Genomic DNA, 6,000 nt, shown 5'->3' on the forward strand with positions numbered 1-6,000 from the left:
GTAACGGACATTTAATTCCTCAAAACAACAAGCAATAGGAGCAAAGTAAGTGTCGACCAAAAACTCATAAGCCAAACCGGTACATGTTTTTTGGGGAATAATAAAGTCCTGTGAAACAATAATACCCTGATGTAAACATACAGAAATACTGATTTTTGTTTTGTTTGAGGATCCACATACTGGGTGCGTCCAGGATCATCTACACATTCATGTTTTTTAGAATATTAACTGTGTGTTTAACATTTATAATATGTAGGCCTACAGCATTAGTGACTTAGCTTGTCAATGGGTGTTTTTTGGGTCTTAATGGGATTTGTATTTGGGTCTCATTGTGATATAGACATAAACACTGATATGTAACTACAGACGTGCTCACTTTGGTTGGTACCCTTACAGCTCATTAAAATAATGCTTCATTCCTCCTGAAAAGTGATGAAATGAAAAGCTATTGCATCATGTATACTTGCATGCCTTTGGTATGTCATAGAATAAAGCAAAGAAGCTGTGAAAAGAGATTAATTATTGCTCATTCTACAAAGATATTCTATATTGGTATGGACACATTTGTTGGTACCCCTTAGAAAAGATAATAAATAATTGGATTATAGTGATATTCCAAATGAGTTCGTTTCTTTAATTAGTATCACATGTCTCCAATCTTGTAATCAGTCATTCAGCCTATTTAAATGGAGGAAGGTAGTCACTGTGCCATTTGGTATCACTGTGTGCACCACACTGAACATGGACCAGAGAAAGCAAAGGAGAGAGTTGTCTGAGGAGATCAGAAAGAAAATAACAGACAAGCATGGTAAGAGTAAAGGCTACAAGACCATCTCCAAGCAGCTTGATGTTCCTGTGACAACAGTTGCAAATATTATTAAGAAGTTCAAGGTCTACTGAACTGTAGCCAACCTCCCTGGGCGCGGCCGCAAGAGGAACATCGACCCTAGATTGAACAGAAGGACAGTGTGAATGGTAGAAAAAGAACCAAGGATAACTACCAAAGAGATAGAAGCTGAACTCTGATCGCACCATCCGTCGCTTTTTGACTGAAAATGGCCAGGATAATGACCCAAAACACACAGCTAAAAGCACCCAAGAATGGATAAGAACAAAACACTGGACTGTTCTGAAGTGGCCTTCTACGAGTCCTGATCTGAATCCTATCGAACATCTATGGAAAGAGCTGAACCTTGCAGTCTGGAGAAGCACCCATCAAACCTGAGACAGCTGGAACAGTTTGCTCAGGAAGAGTGGGCCAAACTACCTGTTAACAGGTGCAGAAGTCTCATTGAGAGCTACAGAAAACATTTGATTGCAATGATAGCCTCTAAAGGTTGTGCAACAAAATATTAGGTTGAGGGTCCCATCATTTTTGTCCATGCCATTTTCATTTGTTTTGATTATGTTGAACAACAAAATCAAAAGCAAAGTCTGATTTCGATTAAATATGGAATTAATGATGGTGGATGCCAATTACTCTTGTCAGTTTCAAGTTATTTCAGAGGAAATTATGCATTCTTTGTTTTTTGTGGAGGGGTACCAACAAATTTGAGCACGTCTGTATATTGGCATTGCAAATGCACTGATTCAGATTACAACAAGAATAAGTGTTTTCCCATTTATTCTATGTATTGCATGAAGTTTGTGACTTAGAATATATCAATGATTTATATGAATGGGAATTTGCTGTGATTTAATTAAACAAAATCATTTTCATCATTTAACCATATTAAATGTAATGGTGTATTTTGTTTGTTTGTTTCTTACAGGTTTGGAATCTTAAAAAATGTTTTATGACATCACAACCATGTTTTCTATGATCTTAATGTTTACTGGTTAACAGGAAAAGAGCAACATATCAAATTCAGGTTGTGGGTGACGCACTACACCACCTCCAGTTTGGGTAGGTGACCAGTGGACTAGTGCACAGTGCAGGAATCGCAGTTCCTTCTCAATTCCCCAGCTGAAACCACTTAGCAGCCTCTCTGCCATGTTACACATTTTTCATTTGAATTGTCTGGTATTTGTTATGCACTTAATGTGTACATATTTCTGCACGAATAGAACAAAATACTGGAAGACTAACTACCTAATCCCTGGAGCTCTTCCTTCCAGCAATGAAAAACTGTATGTTTGTTAAATTATGGAAAGACATGCAGTTAAACCTCAGAGTGTTCATGAATAGAGTAATGCCTGACTCCTGGGTTTAGACACACCGATCAGGATGTTCTGTATTGTACTGTACTGCCCTGCGTTTGCTGCTTCAAAGCCACGTGTTTACTGGCTCCTTTGAAGCCCGCAAGCCACACCTTTTAAATTAATCCTGAATACTACAGCCACACAGCTGGCGATCTGGCAAACCTTGTTTTTCTCTTTTTTTCTTTCCTTTCTCCAGTAAAACCAGCTCATTTATTTAATGCCCATAAGCTCTCTCTTGGAGGTTTTGTCACAAGTGTGTTTTGAAGATCTGCTAATTCTGGCCCGCTGTAGGGTGCCCATTAGGTGGCTTGATTTTCTGTTTGATATCAAACCCAAAAGCTTGCTCTTCAAACCGTGCTTGCTTCAAATGAAAAATACTGTTCTTTTAACATCTGAGCCGTCTCTGTATGGCCTCGGGCATACTTTGCACTTCGAAAATATCAAACACTTAAGACTGATGACTTGCACTACTGCTTGTTTTGACCCCCGTCAGATGCAAGTGCTACAAAAGAAACACATCGATTTCAGTTAGTTTTGGCCTTTATTGTGTGTGTGAGCGCCTCTTCCATTATACACACAATCACTGCTTTCAACCGTCCACACTCATCTTCTCACTCGTACACTTGTATGTATCTGATACGGACTAACCAGTGATGAGCCCGACTCCGTGCCAGAGCATGTGTCGTGTGCTGATAAGTTTTGACAGCCTCTGGATGACAGTGAAGATGTTAAATTGATCCCCCTGTATAAATATAAACTGATCTCCAACCATATTGAAAGCACCAATACAAAAATACCTGATGACACCCAACATCAAACCCCGACAGGGCTGGGGTCGGACATTCCCACATAAATACAAATATCAACAGAATATGAGCTACATCTGAAAAACAACATCTGAGAAATGTTTTAATTAACTCTCATTATGGGCTTTCCACTCTTAAGCAGTCAAAAGTTACATATATAATTTCTCCAACTGATTGGTCATTAATGATCCTTCTTTTTTCATCCCCTCCCCAGGACTGATACATTCATATCAGAAACACAGATATCTTTCTTTTGTAGGAGAGTAAGCTATGGTGACAAAATAAACACAAACTAGTTATTAACACCTCTGATTAAACTAGTTTATTTACCTTGCTTTATTGTCCGGAGCTATGCATCTCACATGACCTTCACAGTGATTAAAGCAGGGGTCTCCAACCCTGACCCTGCAAAGCCCCGATAGCGTAGAACTGTCAACTATTCTCTTAATTGAAAACGTGACTTGTTTAAATGATCAATAAGAAATATTTGCTGTTATAAATTGATAATTCATTGGGACCTTTAATGATAAAACTAGAATGGCAGTTTCCACTGTGTGCAGGACTCTATTGATGGAAGTGTGTCCAGCAGAAGGCAATGCAGCAGGTGTGGGAGTTTGCATCGGGGTATATTTTGTGGTACGTGGGGTGGGGGGGCGCTCTGAAACCGAAGGATTCGCTTAAAACACCTGGAACCTAAACGGTACATTAGAACGAGCATGCTTGTCATAGAGACGCCTGCAGCTTCCCTGTGAGAAGCTTTGGCAGCGTTTGTTTGTGAAAAGTCAGGCTCAATAAGCTTCATCTGACAATCACTTTCGAAAGGCTTATAGTAGAATCTTCAACATTTCTTCTCATCACTCTTTGAAACCTGCAAGTGAAGAAACAAGGTCTGTTGAAGAGCTACTCTTAATAAAGATGTTTACATACTGTCGTTACTGCTAATAAACATGTATACCACGTGTTATTACAATGTGTTATTACTATGTTGTTACTTAACACTCTTGTAAGTACTGTTGAGGAGCGTGAGATTCAATACCTGAGTTTAATCAATGCACTAATTATGTACTTCACTTTGGAATCTTGGGTGCTCTTACTGTGGAAAAGTACAAACCCTAATCACTTCCTCACTGATGCACGATGTTAGGAGTTGAAAAATATGAAAATAGTCCATAATCCTCCATGATTCATATCGTATATCATATAAAGTACCCTTCTCCATGATATCAAGTTACAAATGTGTACAGCACTAGACCTGATCAATCAAAGTACTTAATTTTATCTAATATTACAAAGGAGTAAAGGTTTTTTTTTTTTTTTTTATTACAGAGCAATTTTTAGGCTTTTAGAATTTTTTTTTTGTTTAATTGTTTGTTTAAGTCAATATTACTCATGTGAAAATCTTCATTTTCCGTATAAGAACTTCAATGAATGTAAAACTTCCTGAATCTTAAAAATAACATTTGCAATTAAAAAGAAAAATGCTACAATATAATAAAAAAAGAACACAAACTTTTAAGTGGAAATTAAGTTACACAGAGAAGAGCATCCCATAAATGCAAACACATAGAGCTGTATTCTTAAAATATTATTTTATTTGTTAGCATGCATAACAGACATTTTCTAGCATGGACCCTTCAAATCTTTACCTGTCAGAGAGAAATTGTGTCAAAAATGCACTGAAGGCAAGATTTTTACATTTTACATAATAAACTTAACATTAATTTTCATCATACAGTGAGGGAAAAAAGTATTTGATCCCCTGCTGATTTTGTACATTTGCCCACTGACAAAGAAATGATCAGTCTATAATTTTAATGGTAGGTGTATTTTAACAGTGAGAGACAGAATAACAACAAAAAAATCCAGAAAAACGCATTTCAATAAAGTTAAAAATTGATTTGCATGTTAATGAGGGAAATAAGTATTTGACCCCTTCGACTTAGTACTTGGTGGCAAAACCCTTGTTGGCAATCACAGAGGTCAGACGTTTCTTGTAGTTGGCCACCAGGTTTTCACACATCTCAGGAGGCATTTTGTCCCACTCCTCTTTGCAGATCCTCTCCAAGTCATTAAGGTTTCGAGGCTGACGTTTGGCAACTCGAACCTTCAGCTCCCTCCACTCCAGGACCTTAAAGTGCTTCTTCTTCAGCCACTCCTTTGTTGCCTTGGCTGTGTGTTTTGGGTCATTGTCATGCTGGAATACCCATCCACGACCCATTTTCAATGCCCTGGCTGAGGGAAGGAGGTTCTCACCCAAGATTTGACAGTACATGGCCCCATCCATCGTCCCTTTGATGCGGTGCAGTTGTCCTGTCCCCTTAGAAAAACACCCCCAAAGCATAATGTTTCCACCTCCATGTTTGACGGTGGGGATGGTGTTCTTGGGGTCATTCCTCCTCCTCCAAACACGGCGAGTTGAGTTGATGCCAAAGAGCTCGATTTTGGTCTCATCTGACCACAACACTTTCACCCAGTTCTCCTCTGAATCATTCAGATGTTCATTGGCAAACTTCAGACAGGCCTGTACATGTGCTTTCTTGAGCAGGGGGACCTTGCGGGCGCTGCAGGATTTCAGTCCTTCACGGCGTAGTGTGTTACCAATTGTTTTCTTGGTGAGTATGGTCCCAGCTGCCTTGAGATCATTAACGAGATCCTCCGTGTAGTTCTGGGCTGATTCCTCACCGTTCTCATGATCATTGAAACTCCACGAGGTGAGATCTTGCATGGAGCCCCAGACCGAGGGAGACTGACAGTTATTTTGTGTTTCTTCCAACTGTTGTCACCTTCTCACCAAGCTGCTTGGCGATGGTCTTGTAGCCCATTCCAGCCTTGTGTAGGTCTACAATCTTGTCCCTGACATCCTTGGACAGCTCTTTGGTCTTGGCCATGGTGGAGAGTTTGGAATCTGATTGATTGATTGCTTCTGTGGACAGGTGTCTTTTATACAGGTAACGAGCTGAGATTAGGAGAGTCCCTTTAAGAGAGTGCTCCT

The sequence above is a fragment of the Amia ocellicauda genome, chromosome 10 (genome assembly GCF_036373705.1).
Source record: "Amia ocellicauda isolate fAmiCal2 chromosome 10, fAmiCal2.hap1, whole genome shotgun sequence".
NCBI lineage: Eukaryota > Metazoa > Chordata > Actinopteri > Amiiformes > Amiidae > Amia > Amia ocellicauda.